The sequence below is a fragment of the Cyanistes caeruleus genome, chromosome 1 (assembly GCF_971803275.1).
Source record: "Cyanistes caeruleus chromosome 1, bCyaCae1.hap1.1, whole genome shotgun sequence".
Classification (NCBI taxonomy): Eukaryota; Metazoa; Chordata; class Aves; order Passeriformes; family Paridae; genus Cyanistes; species Cyanistes caeruleus.
In genome coordinates, this window is record NC_141701.1 from 95,842,206 (window position 1) to 95,858,763 (window position 16,558).

The 16,558-nt window shown below is 41.9% G+C and overlaps 1 protein-coding gene across 3 annotated transcripts in view; it reads left to right on the forward strand.

Moving 5' to 3' along the window:
• Nucleotides 1–8,247: 8,247 nt before the first annotated feature.
• The window catches only part of TPPP (tubulin polymerization promoting protein), a 70,482-nt gene continuing 62,171 nt past the window's right edge, over nt 8,248–16,558 (forward strand). The window contains exon 1 of one of the 3 annotated variants that reach the window (XM_086843513.1): nt 8,248–8,427. The gene's annotated coding sequence lies outside the window, so the exon portion shown is untranslated. The remainder of the gene's footprint in view (nt 8,428–16,558) is intronic. The other 2 variants (XM_086843529.1, XM_086843519.1) reach the window with 2 other exon arrangements.

Sequence of the window (16,558 nt, forward strand, 5' to 3'; positions counted from 1 at the left end):
AAAGTATTTTAGGGCTCTGAAATTCAAAGTGCTGTGCTAACAAAGATGGAGTGAAATGGGGACTATACATGATACATTGAATAAACTACCAAAAAGGGACAACAAAATGTTTTCCAGTGATTAACTGAGGAAGAAAGAAATCAGAGAATTAACAAGATTTCAGCAAATATTTTAGTCTTTGTCCATTGTATGAAATTATATAGAATATAGATATTTACAGATGGCTCAGTGGTATGGGCTTTTGAATGTGCTGTCTTTAAGTACAAAGTCAGTGGTTTTAACTGCAGAGTCACTTCACATAAAGTTAAGATATTCAGTGGATGAAGGATCTGTCTCGTCATAACCTTTACATGCCTGAATGCTTCCCCAGTAAGACTTTTTTTCCTTTTAAATATGACTTTGTGCTACAATATTCTATGTTGTTCTATGTTACTTCATAATGGACTGTCCCAAATTTATGTGAGTAAAATGGGTGCAGAGGGAAACTGAGAATGTTGATAGCTTCTCCTTGGAAAGCCTGTACAAAATACACTACTGGAATCCATGTTTCTTAAATTGTGATCCAAAGCATTGGATGTCCTGCAAAGTTTGTCTTTTCCTATGGCTGTTTCACATTGTCCTACTTTTCATTAGTTTTCACTTTTTGGAAGGGCATTGGGGAAGAGAATGTAATAGAAGTTGGAACAGCATTCTGTCTGAGAGAAAGATCATGTGATGAGTTCTCCCAAAAAGGGTTTATGTGCAACAGAGAAGACTGAGTGAGAAAGGGTGTTTAAAACTTTCCAGCTTCTGAAGCTCTGATTGAAACTTAACTTTTCATTGCAATTTTGGATGGAAGGATTGGAAATTTGCTGGACTATGCTCTGTACTGTTATCCAGTACTGTGATCCAGTCATTTTGTTAATACATGTGCACATCTCCTGCAGTCTGGCTTTCATATCTGCATGATTTTATCAATAATTTATATTTTAGTAAAAGTGATGAGCAGTCCTTTTTCCCTAAATACAATCAGATTAGCTTCTATATAAAGTTACAGGACTGCATATAGCAAAATACAGAATGTTCTAATTCAAACTTTCTGTGTATGAGAATGGCTCTTTATGCTTGGCTATTGATTTGAACTTCTGGCACACTGTTCATGCAATTAAATATTCCTTGCAATTTCATATATTTAGAAATACATTTGTACTGCTAGTGGGTATCTGGCAGGTAGCCAATTTTGCCCTCCTGTGCTACAGCTGACTGACTACAACTATACACATACCTTTACATAAACTGACTGTGTATAACATTGTATGACATATTGATAAGATGACATTTTCACAAGATGAGGTAGGCTTGATGGATTTTTAGTTTCTGCAACTATTCCAAGAAGTGGTTAAAACAAGGAAAAAGCTGAACAACCTCTATTTTTCTAAATGAAGTTAATACTAGGCATTTCAAAATTATTCCAAATTTCACTGGAAGTTTCAACCAAATTAATGCTCTTTGATTCACACAAATTTCTGATTCAAACTTATCATATTTGAAATTTACAAGTGAACTAAAGTGACCTTTTATAATAATTATGTGATCTTGGTGATGCATTTCCCTACCCAGGCTTGATGGCTCAAGAAATCCTTTTATTTACTCTTTACTAGCTCTGGCTCAAGACAGGATGTGTCTTCTGATGTTCTGATGTTCTGATTAACTGAGTAACATAAGATTTATGTAATCTACCCTTTTGTCAACGTTACATCCCATGTCTCTCAATCTGGGAACTAATGCTGGCCACAAAGTTTTCCAGCTCTGATGGAACTGGTTTAATGTATTAGCAAAAGAGATGTCTAAGCAGGAAAGAATTCTGTATCTTGTGGAGAACCAGGCAAGGAAGGAAGAAATAGCAAGAAAAAAAAAATTAAAATTAAAATAACAAAACCTTTGAAGAAAATTCATATAAGGATAGACATAGAAATAACAGAAATAAGAAGTAAGTATAGAAGCTTGAAAAGAAGCTGTGTCAAATGCAGGAACAAGACCTGCATCCCTCTCAGAAGACTTTGTCTTGAAACAGAAGAAGTGATATGTTAGTTGATGAAGAGAATGAAGTAGGAAAATATGTACAGTTTTATTTTTAATAGATTTGTGTTCTTTTTGTAGTGTTAATTAAAAGCAGTAATATTCTCAAATTCAACATGAGATCTGGTAGTATTTTTCTTACTATGTAGCTCTGGAAAGGGAAAATGTAGAGCAAGAGAAAGACATCTAGACATCATGTAGAGATGCAGAAAGACATCTATTGCCATCAGACCAGAGGCAAGAAAGTTCATCCTTAAACAGCAGCTTGTAGGAATTTTGTACTCTGAAGGTCCCAGTGGGACTGAGGTTATAGGCAATGCCAGCACTCCGCTCCATTCCTGGGTTCTAAGGATATGCATTACTGCTGCAGCAGCTTGGGAGTATTTCACAAGGGTGTGCCAGAGACAATGACATTTGATCAGTCATTTAGTCTGTTTAATAGAGCAAAAGAGAATTTAAAATGCTATGTCACACTGAAAAATCATCAGGTCAAGTCTCATGGGAGCCCACACAGTTGGCCTGTGCCAAGAAGAAAAGATGGTATCCTTCGTGCACAGCAACAGCCTACAAACACAGCTGTACTAACCTCCTGGGGAAATGCAGCTAATCTTAGGATAAGATAGTGAGATCTCCAGGTTGTGGTCAAGGGTCTTTTCTCTTGTGAGAGAATAGACTTCCTGAGGAGACCGAGATAATCAAGGGTTGGACTACTCTCCGGATTTTCTGCGAGGCCCTGTTCTGTGCCAGAGCACTACTGTCTCATCAGTGTGCAACTGAATAGATTCTCCTCTGGACTGAGAAAAATCACTCTTTGTGCAAGGATGAGAGAGGGCTTCTGGGAACTCTCAGGAATTATTCGTAACAGTGTAATTGTATTATGTAACATAAGTGTACTGAGTACTGTAGAAATCCACAACATACATGTCACATTATCTCATTTTCTGAAAAATGTCCAAGGCACACATAGGAACCAACAACAGCATTCTTGAGCTAAAAATAAAAATAAATATAAATGCAGACAGAGAAGAATTGGAAAATTTGCTTTAAAATATGGAAGTAGTTAATTTCCATACAGGATTAAGATGAACCCAAAGTTGCATTACTTTATTAAGGTAGTATGATTATATATTGGGTTGATCTTGGCTAGCTTGCAAGGTGCCTACCAATCCCACTATCACTTCCCTGCCTCAACTGGGGATGTGACAGAAGGCTCACAGGTCAAGATAAGGGTGAGGATATGACTCAGTAATAACCATCATGGGCAAAACAGACTCAGTGTGGTGAAATTAATTTAATTTATTGCAAATCAGAAGTAGGATAATATGAAATAAAAACAAACCTTAAAACATATTTCTCCCACTGGTCCTCCCTTCTAGGGCTCAACTTAACTCTTGACTTCTTTATTTCCTCCTCCTGAACAGTGCAGCGAGATGTGGAATAGGGGTTTGGGTCAGTTCACAATGCTTTGTTCCTTCCTCCTCATGCTCTTCCCCCAGCATGGGGTGCCTCCCATGGGAGACAGTCTTTCACAAAATTATACAACACAGGTCCTTCCCTTCATGAACTGCTCCAGTGTGAGTCTCTTCCATAGGGTGCAGTCCTTCAGGAACAGACTGCTCCAGTGTGGGTTCCCAAATGGGGTCACAGGTCCTGCCAGAAAACCAGCTTCATCATGGGCTGCTTTCAAAGGGCTCATAGGTGCTGTCAGAGGCCAGCTCAGGGATGGGCTTTTTTTTCTTTGGTTCACAGGTTCCTTCAGGGAGCATCCACCTGCTTGGACATATCTCTATGTCTCCTCTACAGGCTGCAGGGTGGATGTCTGCTCCACAGGCTGCAGGCCCACAGCTGCCTCACCATGGGCTGCACCACAGGCTGCAGGGAAATCTCTCTTGCTGTGTCAGAAGCACCTCCTCCTGCTCCTTCTTCCTCTCCAGACCTTGGGGTCTGAATAGTTGTCTGTACCATTCTCTAACCCGTCAGCTGCTGTTGTGCATCATTTTTTTCCCCTTGTTAAATACACTGTCACTGTGTGCTGCCACCAGGCTCAGCTTTGGCCAGCAGCAGGTCCATCAGAGCCAGCTGGAGCTGACTCTTTCTGACACAGAGGGAGCTTCTGGTATCTTCTCACAGAAGCCACCCCTGTAGCCTGCTTGCTACCAAAACCTTGTCATGTAACCCAAATACAGATAATCCAATAATGGGTATTTGTGATTTCATACTAGAATTTCCTAAAAATTAGTTTAGGAGATGTAAAAGACAAGCATCTTGAACAACAAACAGCAGTTGAAAGAATGAAATAAAGTGACCAGCATTTTGTCTCATCTCTGTCCTGGCCACTTGTGAGGGAGGTACCTGATAGACTGTGAACTGAAGGGTGGAAAGGAGTGTATTAGGTTGGCAGCACATATATGCCCTGAGGTATCACTGATTTATTTGTGTGACTCATTTACCTTTGTCAAAACTTCATGATGCTACATTTTCAACACTATAACTTCAGGACTAGGAGTTAAATTACTAAATTCAGTTAAATTAAATTGCTAAATTAAATTCAACAACAGAATCTCTAAAATCCTCTCCATCAGAGAATACGGGGTCTTCAGAGTATGACCAGAAATTAAGTGTTGTTAGGTTCTTTGATAAAAAGCTCATCTTCATGCTCTAAATTTGGTACAGAACAACAATATCAAGCAGGGGAACCTTCATCTTTATGGGTAACTCAGAAAAAAGATTCCCTGTCCCATTCTCAGGAGCTTCACAAAAGAGAACTGATGGTCTTTATCTGGGTCTGAAACATGCCAGATTAGTCTGGAAAGACTCTCCAGACAAACTTAGGGGTTGAAGTCTGGGGTACTATTGATGCCATTTGGGTTTTGCCTTTTTTTCTATGTTCTCTGTATTCTTTGCCCATATATTTGTAACATTATCATCTATTGTATTAGTAAGTAATTTTCCCATTAATTTCCATGGCCTTTTCCTAAGCAGGGAGACAAAACAAATTCCAGAGCTCCAAGCCCTGGGAGGTACCAGGCTCCATTCTATCTTGGTTGTTCCTGGGAACCAAGGCAGAAAACAACTCTTTGAGATACATTTTCATGGAAAAGGTACAGCTAGTGCTGAACAGGGGGCTCCAGAGAAAGGGCTTGACCTGGGGGGGCGGGGGGGGGGTGTGGAATTGCAAGACCACTTGTCCTAATTGGTGCTTTTATTAATTATGCTAATTTCCTAAAACGCACTCACTTCTGGGGGGAGTGGGTTTTGTGGACATCTTTCCATAACTGCCCCTGAAGGCTTTCAAATAAAGATCCCTTTTTATATTGCCTCCTTACTAAAATTACCTTGAGTTTCATTTCCATGGTGGGCAAAAGGCAACACTCTCTAGAGGGTATAAGACACACTATGGGATGCAGAGGAGTGGGGTGGGATGGGATGGGATGGGATGGGGTGGGATGGGGTGGGGTGGGGTGGGGTGGGGTGGGGTGGGATGGGATAGAAGAATAGAATAGAATAGAATAGAATAGAATAGAATAGAATAGAATAGAATAGAATAGAATAGAATAGAATAGAATAGAATAGAATAGAATAGAATATTCATCAAGTCCAACTGTGTGATTGCAACAGGGCTGATTCAAAGTTAAAGCTTGTTTTTAAGGACTTTTCTAAATGCCTTACACACTGACAGGCATAGGGCATCAGCAGCCTCTACAGAAGACCTGTTCCAGGGTATGACCATCCTCTTGGTAAAGAAATGTTTCCAGGTATCATGTCTGAACCTCCCCTGACATTCAAGGAGTCTTAGGATTGTACAAAACATATTTTGGCTGGTGTAGGGGACAAAACTAAAGGCAGAGGAAGGGATGGCTTATCTTGACTTGAGGAAAATGGATCATAGAGGGCTAGGAGGACAAAAGTGGTTGCCCATGTATAAACAGGTTGCTGGGCAGTATGCTTGTCAGGCCATGACCCATACCAGATGATCACCTGCTGTCCTGCCTTCTTCCTAAATTCCATTTCTAACTACTTTCCTAAATGAGTGGACTCTGTTCTGTGTTGATGTGATTGTAAGGATGTCTAAGAGTCAGCAACTGAAATCAGACAAGGGATTATAGGGCTTGCAAATCAGCAGAGTCATCAACTGAAGGGACTGGAGTGAATAAAAACAAGCACCAACAACTGCACTGCAGAGCAGGGTTTATATGTTTCTGTACTGCGAACAATTGAACCAAGTGACCGTGCAAATATCAAGCCAAACAAGGTGGAGAAGAGATTAAGAGGCTTGGGAAGGAAGTATGTCTCTGGAAGTAAGGCAACTGGAGAAGATGACTTCCAAAGGGACCAAAAAGTCCATGCCAACTGATGGAGAGGATGTAAAATCTGAAGAACAGCTGAGAGACTGCAGATGTCTCTGTGCATGTGTACCTGTGTGGGAGGAAGCTGGGGACAACAGTGATCCAGGCTGGAAGGAGAGCCTAAGATATTTGTTTGATATTTGTATGTGGAGAGATCCACAGTGTGCATGTTTATGTGCTGCTGTGTGCAAGGAAGTCTGTACCAGCTGCTGGAGTGGGACTATGGGGTCTGGGGAATGGTGTGTCCAGATGCCAGTAACTGGGTGACTTGGGATCCACAGCCAGTTACTGGATGGACTGCACGTCTAAGCCCAGCTACTGAGAGAACCCTGGTGCACGTGAGTGAGGAGGTCTGTACCAGCCCTTGAGAGGGATTCATTTGTGAGGATACAGCAGCTGAGAAGACCAGAGATCCAGGTACCAGCAGATGATGGTGTGTGTCTGTGGGTGACGAATGACAAGCAACTACAGTGGGGTTGTAAGTCTTGGGAGCTTGTCTGCCCAGGGTACAGCAGTGGGGCATGTTGTGGATCCAGGGGTAGACTGGGTATCTAAGGTCAGCTACTGGAGGAATCCACATGATACATACACATATATTTCTGAATAATACACTTTCACCCTGATTAGCCGAACAAGGTGAGACCACTGGTGCTGTTTATGCTTGTGTGAATGCTCAGTGTTTTGTGGCTGTATTGATCTGTGTAGCTGTCCATCGTGTATGCATGTATGTATTACAGAAATGAGCATGTATGTCTGTGCCTACCAAGAACACATTTAGTTTCATTGCTGAATACCAATACAGGCTGGGGGATGAAGGGATTTTGAGCAGCCCTAGGGACAAGGACTTGGAGGTGTTTGCAGATGACATTGATTTTGCTCTTATGAGAGATCACAGCTTCATTTGCCCTACACTACTACAAAGCCTTCATTCATGCTGCAGCCAAACTCAACCCTAATGTGAAGGGCTCTTTAAAGTCCCATTATGACATTCTGGATAATTTCAATAATTGCTTTAAGTTACTGGAATCAGAGTTTATAAGCTAATTTTATAATAGTCCGTAACATATTGTGTATCCTGAGGCAAGTATAGGTATATAACCAATTAAAAAATTAGCCATATATATGCCCTGCACGTGAAAAACTGAGAATCCATTATGCAATGTTAGTATTTTGCTCTTCTCCCTCACGACTGCAGGTAGATTGCTTTAACTTCATTCCAGCCCAGCAGCAATCAAGTTACAGTCCACCAAACTCCGCAGGGTCATTGGACTCTGGTTATAAATTCACAAATGATGGCGCATAATGGCTGACTAGATTCCTGCTGACTCCTGGACTGTGTCTGTGCTCTGGGATTTTGGATGGGATTGCTCTAGAGTAGGTTTGTGGCTGCGCCTCTCCACTGCTCCCAGGCGAGAAGCAAGCTAAGGGAAGGTGAGGCTTTTACTGAGCGCCCGCTGCACCTCACAGCCCAGTCTGCCACATGGTTTTCATTTACGTCGACGATCCCAGCTTCAAGCACAGCCGAGCGGCCACCCCGGCCCAAACCTCCCAGAGCGCGGCAGGACCCAGGAGGACATTGGTACCCTTGGTCTACCGGGAAGGGGTGGCACGGGATGCGCGAGCAGGGCGAGGCTCCGCCTGCCGCCGCGCACCTGCCGCCGCGCTCCGGGCAGTAGAGCAAACGGGGATAACGGGGATAACAGGGATAATGTGGATAACGGGGATAACGGGGATAACGCGGATAACGGGGCCCGTGGCCGCACCAGCCGCCCATGTAAGGCGGCGGCGGCCGCGCGGCCCCTCAGCCGGCGCGCGGGGACCGGGCGCGGCCCCGGCCGGACGGCGCGCGCCGCCTATGGGCGCTCGCGGCGGGCGGGCGGCGCCGCGCGCCCGCCAATGGCCGCGCGGGGGGGGCGGTGCCGCTGCAACGGCCGCGCTGGTTGCGGACACCCGCGGCTGCTCCCGAAGGCGCCGGACGGAGCCGGGCCAGCTCTGCCAGACCTGCCGCACTCCACAGCCGGCGGTGAGTGTGCGGGTGCCACTCCCGGGCCGGGCCGGGCCGGGCGAGCGCCGCTCCGACGGGGATGCGTGTCGTGTGCCGTGCCCGCTCCCTCCTTCCCATCGCGCCGTTAATCGATCGCCGGTCGGCTGCCGAAGGCGTGAGGGGAGGGGGCGCTGGCGGGGGTCTGGCGGCTCCGGTGCCCCCTCCCAGCGCCTGCTCCCAGCGGAGGGGCGCCCGAGCCCAGCCCGGCGCGGCCGCCGCCGCCGTCGTTATGTAACGCCCGCGGGGGGCTGCGCGCCGCGGCCCCGCGTCCCTCCTTGGGGTTCACCTCCGTGCTGTGTCCCCGGTGTTCTGCGCTGCCCTCCGGGAACCGGGCACAAGGGGCCGGCGGGGATCGGCGCGGAGCCGCGCGCCTTTGCTTGCCGTGGGGATGGGCTCCGCAGCCGCATCCCCCGATCGCCATCGAGGAGGGACGCGCGGCCGCAGCCAGCGTGGGACCCGGGCGGCTTCCCGGCTCCCGGCGGCAGCAGGTCCGTGGCTGGGAGATGCTGGAGGCTGGAGGCTGGCTGCGGGCGGCTGGCGAGCCCCGCGCTGCTCCCGCGGGCGGCTCCCGGAGCCGGGAAGGAGCCACCTTGCGCACACACGCCGAATGCTCCGCAGTCAACAACAAAGCCTCAGCGCCCCTGCTGCTTCATGCGCTCGTGTAGAGGCAGCGGTCCCCTTTTATGGAGACCGATGTGGAGAGGCTATTTGCAGTTTCTTTTTTTTTTTTTTTTTTTTTTTTTTTTTTTTTTCTCCTTATTTCTTTTTCCTTGAAATCTCCAAGCGGTAGCTGGAGGAGCTTCGTCTTCGAGAGCCGCTGCTCTATAGCGTCCTCCACAAAACCAGCATCAGGTGCGGGAGCCCATTTAGCGCCTGCGGGGTAATACCCGTAGGTATGGTATACAGCCATGCACTCCGGCATGGAAAACAAGGACGAGACAAAATCCTGTGAATTAATCAGTAACCCCGGCTAGCTCGTTTGAAAATAAATACAACGCCTCCTTCACCAGATCACCAATGTTTGTAAATATTCCTTCAGTCCTAGCTCTTGTACGTTGGTGAAGTTATTCCAAGGGGAAGTTGGGTATATGCCACAAGGTGCTGAATGCACATGTAAATAGCATCTTAAACGCTGACAGCTTCGAATCATATAGGAGATGCTGCTGACAACCAGTTTTCCTGTTCATGTTTTGCAGGCTCTACATGGGCAGGTTTGGGAGGGGACAGTTTTTTTTTGGATTTTACGGAGGGTTGCATAACTCCTCATGTTTATTTGAAATGAAGAGGAGGAGCAAACCCAAGCCCCAGCCTGAAATGAAACACATGATGTGAGACTGTTACTGAGCCATCCCACTGTTTTCTCAGCTAGCATCATTAAATAGCATGCTTTAGATGGGTTGGAAGGGGTTGGCATGATAATAAAACATTAAGGTTTGGGGCTTTTTTTCCTCTAGTGCTGTGAAAACCTTGGGGAAAACCAAAGAGATACCTATACACTTTCATAATCATAGGCTTAAAATAGCATCACTGTTTATCAAACCTATACAACTTATTTTTTAAATGGCAATGGCTATTTTTTTAATCCTTTAGTGATGAGTCACTTCTTTATGTTTTTAGAGACCCTATCCCAATTCAACCTTTCATCTCCCAAATCCAGAATAAAATGCTGTTTTGAATGCCTTTGTACATTTCTGGGTCACAGTTATATGCTTTTAAATAGTCCATCATTTGTAACTGCTGAAGTGTATGTCCAATATTATAGTACAGTGTAATGCTTAGACAGCATGCCATGCAAGGATCATATTGCAGATAAAGTTCACATAGGAATCTCCTGCAGTGCTTGCATTTGACCCTTGTAAATCTAAGAAAAGATATTTATAAATGGAAATATACATCCAGCAAGTAGTTGTTTCTGTGTCATATTTAATCTGTGTCTTTACTGTGGTGAAAAATAATGTATTTTCATTTAATTTTTGAAGTAGATATATTCATTCTGGTTACTTTCTGGAGGCAGCTGTGTGATAGAAGCTATTTTTGCCTCTTGTATCTTTGAAAAAATAAAATAAGGCTCTTTCAAAGAGTGAGGCAGTCAGTTATGTCATTTTATGTTAAGTGTATTGGCATTATAGATAGAAGCAATTTATTGTACTCAGTATATCTCATAGTGCTTCAGATAATAAGCCATACAATGTTTAACCTTGATAACTTGCTTTCAGGTGATAAGCTAAAATACAAATTAAAATAATACCTGATATTTTTATTACTTTACATACTTCAGTTATGTAAGTCTCCAGTGTGAGGATGTCACCATACTCACATGCATCTATCTCTCTATGTTTATATATTATTGTATATATTTCAAGTATTGAGGCAAGAGCAGTCATTCTGCGGCATAGTCAGTCACTCAGTGATGTCATGTCCTTTTTATTTGTACATGCATACTGCTTATAGGCTTGCATAAATGGAATAGATTCTCTTCAGCAAACAACAAAGTTTGTTTTTGTCTACCCCTGAAATCCATTTTTATGCTGTGCCAAACTGAAATTAAATGCAGGTATATGATTTCCACACCTACTGTTTCTCTGCTGTACTGGCATGACTGCTGTGGACATGAGTGCTTCTAGAAGTATCTGCTGGTTAGTTGAAAGGAAATATTTTGCTTACTGTTTGTATTGCCATAGTGTCTGGAGGCTGTGGTCAGGGACCTTTACTAATGTGCTATGTCCAGTATAATGGAACAAAGAGTTTGGCATGACCCCCTAAATATTATGATCCTAAATAAAGAGCAAGGAACTGTGAGTGGTGCAAAAGATAATTCAAGCTGATGTTAAGAAGGGTACATTGGTATGTGTGTGTTTTATCCAGCTGTGTACTTTCTCATTCTCGTGTAATAGCGAAGGGGATTGTAGAACTTAATTTAAGACTCCCACTGTTCTTTGAGGGTTTTCCTTGGGACATGTGAATGGCTTGGGTTTGGGGGATTTTGAAATGTATCTAACTTGACTAAATGCTGAAAATTAAGGTTAAAAAAATCTACATCAACCCCATATAAAAATTTGTACTTCAGACTACCTAATTTTTACAGTTTTCTAAATTTAAGGTAATAGTTTAAAATTTTGAAATGGAGTTTTCATTTCAAATTCCAGTTATACAGGAACATTTTTTCCCCTGTATTTCATGTTGTTTTTCTTTATCCTCAGTGTTTTCTATAAGCTGTTCTAGCTCTTTCTTAATCTCATCCCCTTCATGTGCCTAACCCCCTTAGAAATACATAATAACTACACCTTTAGCTAAAAGACTTACGTGAATGAACACATCACTCTGCCCATCCCAAATTGCCCATACATAGAAGTACTGCAAGAATTTCCCATTTCATCGTAGACAGGTTATTTGGATACTTTGGAATAGTGATGAAAGGAACTGTTCATTGAGAGGACATTACTGGTAAAATACCCCTATATAAATACCGTCTTCAAGTACCAAGGGACTGTACATGTGTTACAGGACAAGTATGCGTATCCTGCTCAGGTTTCAGAACACTCTTCCTGAGTGGGTGTTTATCTCAAGTGGTGACAGAGCAGAACAGACTGATTATGTGCTACTCAGCTTTCTTGGCTCACAGTGGTATGTCCATCAAAACAGATGGGAAGTTTTTATTTATTGTTAGTTGTTACATGTGGTGGGTGGGCAATTCACTTTGTTGCTGCTAAGAAGGATTCTTAACTCTGTCAGGACTCTGAGGCAGCTGTGGAGAAGCTTAGGCTCTCAACTCTTGCTAGTTGTCTAAAGTTTCCCTCTTTCTTTTCCTCCTCACCCTTCTCCTGCCTTGTAGTGTTCTGAGTTTGTGGTATGAGTTTACCTTGTCCTGGATAGAAACCCAAGAGGTGGCAGCTAAGAGTTTACAGATCAAAGGTTCAATGCATTATGTGGTTGGTGAAAAGATAAAAACGAATCTGCAGTGTAACTGTTTTAAATAATCACTTGAAGTTAATTTTTGCTCAGTTTGGCTAATCTTAGGAGCATGCTTCTTTGTCAGTGTTCATATATTGGGAGCATTTGATCAAATGAACACAGAGAAACTTGAAGTTAAAAAAAATCAGTGAGGTAACAGTTTTGCTTGAATCTATGAGGGTTGCAGTCCTAGTCCAAGTTCTTAAATGGTGTTTTGTTGGATCGGTGCTAAGAAAATTCTTGCAGTTGTAGTGAAAATCTTAGAGATTTTGCTCACAAAATTATTTTTTCATTGTTGATGACCCTGCTTATTTTTAATTTAAAACCAAACCTATTTAAGCCTGTCTCTTCCGATTTGAGTATTGGAAGGAGTACCCAAATACTGCATCTTAGAAGTACATATGGATGTGAAAGAACTTACTGATTTAGCAAAGGAAGTATTTCCCTTCTTATTTAGGACCAGGCTGTGGGTGGTTGCAAAAAATCTGTACTTAAAGGTTAGTTTATTTTCATGGATTGAGACAAAAGTGAAGTAGCAGATTTTAAGAACATGAGGGAACTTTATACGGTCTAACCTGATTCATGTATTAGTTATATTGAGAGCAATAACCTACATTTGGTAAAAGTCTGTCTTTCAGAGACACTTGACTAAATATATCTTTTGTATTAAAGGCAGTCTAATATGTGGACATGAGGATGTGAAGTATTTGCAGCTATTCTTGGGTTACCTTTAGTACCTGGCATGGTTGATTGTCTCTTCATGAGGAAGTCATATTTCTGATTTGCACTAGTGTAGTCTGAATTTTCAACTGTTGAGTTTTTTAATATCTTTGTCAGTAAAGAGCCATTTAGTAGGTGATTCAGTTTCTCAGATTCATTCAGGTTTTTGGATCTCTCAAGAATTCCACCAGTGTAATTTGTAAAGTGTCTTATGGTAAAACATCTTGTCTCATGATTTTGCATCTCTTATGTCATCTTCCTTTCTTTGATCAGAGGTGGTGCTTTGTGACTACTAAATCTTACAGTGCTTTCAAGGCTCTGTTAGCTCAGTTTTTCTTAGATCTAATTCCATCCCTGTCAATAGTTGGTTCTCTAGATACTTTTACTTATGGGTCGTACTCAAAGTCCCCCATCTTCCTGGGGTTAGAAGTGATCTTTCTGTACAATCTTTGATCCGCTTTCATGGAGTGGATCTTCATTACCTATGGCTTTTCCAGAATTATTTTGAAAGGGTTTGGTGGAAGTTCCAGGCAGAGTCTGGTTTGTGTGGGGTGGATGAGAGGATACAATGTACATTGTACTAAGGAATGAGGCTAAGCAAGCTCTACAATTGTATTTGAACCTGCACTCAACTGATCCTAAGGTGATGACAGGCCCAGCATGTTATTTGGGGCTGTAAATTAATTGTATGACTAACTACTGTGGAGAGCAGCCGTTGTCTTTCACTCTTTTCTGATCTGTGATTCCAAGTCTTTTTTTGATACACCATGAAAATGTATCTCATCTAAACAGTTGAATCTTCTCTTTTGTTGTGCTTTTGTTGGTGTCATATTCAGTTTCTCCTTTGAAGGCGGTTCTAGACACTGGCTTGTGTCCTTGCCCATGAGTGAAATTGCAGAATGTTTGTGTCCAGGTTATTCATCTACCAATTACAGCAGCCCGGCAGAGCTTAGGATGAATACTCAGAAAGTGGAACTCTCAAATGGAGTAGTGGCATGATGAAAAAAAAGCATAATAAGGGTTCACCAGTACATGCACAAGTTGTGGATGCGTTATTTATGTTAGTTAAAATCTTTTGTAAGTGACACAGTGGTATTACACGATATTGTGGAACTAGTTAAGAGTTAGCTATATAGAGAATTTTTGTGTACTTTTAAGTGTTGTCAGGTGAACATGTTTATTAAAAGAAGTTGCAATAGATCTATTACTGATAAAATTTTGTCTGTCTGTGTACAAATGCTTTGTTGATATAGAGAGGTGATATTTATGAAGTGGTTCTTCAAAATGGAGGAGTGTAATTTACCAAGAACTAAACTTTGTTTTGTATCTCAAGTGACATTATAGAAGTAACTAGCTGGATAACAATAGTTTTCAGAAATACAACAGTAATAATAATTTGTCAGCAGTCAGAGTAACCTCTGTGCTTGTTACTGTGTTTTCTAAGTTAGATCCTTTAATGGCATATGTGATGGCATATGTTCACAGTCTGAAATACTGTTTTGCTGAAGAGAAACATTAGACAGGTTAAGTAGGTACCTTTCTATTACTCTGTGTTCTGCTGAAGGTCTGAATGTATCTGCATGATCTGGCCAGCCTTACCCTTATCCATAATGCTAAATTCACATATATTCTTAAGAGAACTCAAGGTTCAGCCATGCTCTTCCTCATAAAGCCTGCAAAAGGATTTCATTTTCTTTAGGTAAAGACGGGTTTAACTGTAGATAGAATTGTTAGCTTTGCTTGTTTTGCAGTGGTCTCTGCACATTTGCCTTCTGTGTTGTATGCTAGGGAAAATGGATGGCTGTCATTCACTTCAGCATCATGTGTGGAGAAATATAATCAGAGCACATCTCTGAAGAGAAATGCCTTAACTCTGGTTCCTACAGGTAGCTGTGAAGGAAGCTTAAGGGAAGCTTTAAGAGTGATCGAAAGCATTGCTTTTTATTAGGAGGATGTTGCATTTCTCCGTCTGTTTATCCTTCCCTAAGCTTGAATGTTTATTCAGAAATGTGGGAAAAAGATTCCATCTGCTGTACTTTGTCTCTGCTGTTTTTATTTGGCATAAATAATTACAGAGAGAAAATAAATGAGAATTCCCTTTCATTGCAATTTTGTTAAGTTTTTATAACAAGGAGAAGATGGATCAAGTACTAAAATAAACCAGATGCAGTCAGGCAAATTCAAATGCCTTGCACAGTTTCATAATTCATTATGAATTCAATTAACTTATAAAAATAGTACCTCCTATGCTCATTGAAAAGTTGCTTTCTTTTTTACTTGAATTAGCTTTTTTACTTGAATTTACTTGAAAAAGCTAGAAGGTCTGAAGACATTTTGGATGGCAACTGTTTGTGATGCATTGGATAAGTTTTACCAACAGTGCAGTAATATATTCTGATAAAAATTGTGTCCTAAGCATCTGCATGCTTACCAACACTTGGTGGGTAGGAAAAATCAGCAGGATAATGGAAGGTGAAAACAGGTAACACTGAAGATATAAAAATACATATGGAAACATATAAAACTAATTGTCTGGGGTGTATGGTAGAAAGGGTTAAGAAATTAGGGAGGTGTCAGGGATAAGACTGAGACACTGAAAAGACAGTGCATTTTAGGTTGTAGGAGCCTGAGGAATTTATGCTGCAGACTTTGGTTGTGAGCTAGATGATGGCCTTGATTCTCAGTGTAACCATAACTTTGGAGTCCTGTGTTGTCATGTTGCAGGTTGCACTGGAGGTGGGTATTACATCTGGGAAATAAGTGACCCCTTAGTTCACGCTAGACTGACTTTTGACCTCATTTTAGCAAATTCTTGGTTGTAAGTATTCTAAAGAATGTACTGTTTTAAAATACAGTGCCTTTTCCATTAATACATGAATGTATCTGAGGCTGTAATAATGCTGTGGTGTAGTTTTAGTAACTGTTTTAGACAGGTACACTCATACTCGTTTCCACGGAAGTTGATGTTGTGAGATGACTACCATTAAAACTGCTTTTTGACATTGTTTAAAACTTGATGCAAATGAAAGCTATTAGAGGTGAGCTAGACTAAGCAGATGAAAAAGTACATGGTATAGCCAAAAAAAATAGGCATTGAGATTTTTGTACCCTGCTTTATATGTATGTAGAAAACAGTTTTTTGATGTGGAGATCCTAAAGGGCTTTAATAGATTTGCAGCTAGTGAGATTGTATTTTTATTTCCTTTATCAAGTCAGAGAACATTGGTTCTTAGAGTAGTCATTGTACTCACATATCTGCTTTATGTGACCTTAATAATTAAAGTAGTGTAGGATATGGGTCCCAGGGTGCTCATGATGTTCTGAATGCTGGCAGCAGAACAGACGTGTTTCTTCATCCCTCTCCTTTGGTTGCCCTAATTGTGGCCTGGCAGCGATGATAACTTGTGTTACAAATACTAAGCTTTCTGCTGAGCAAATA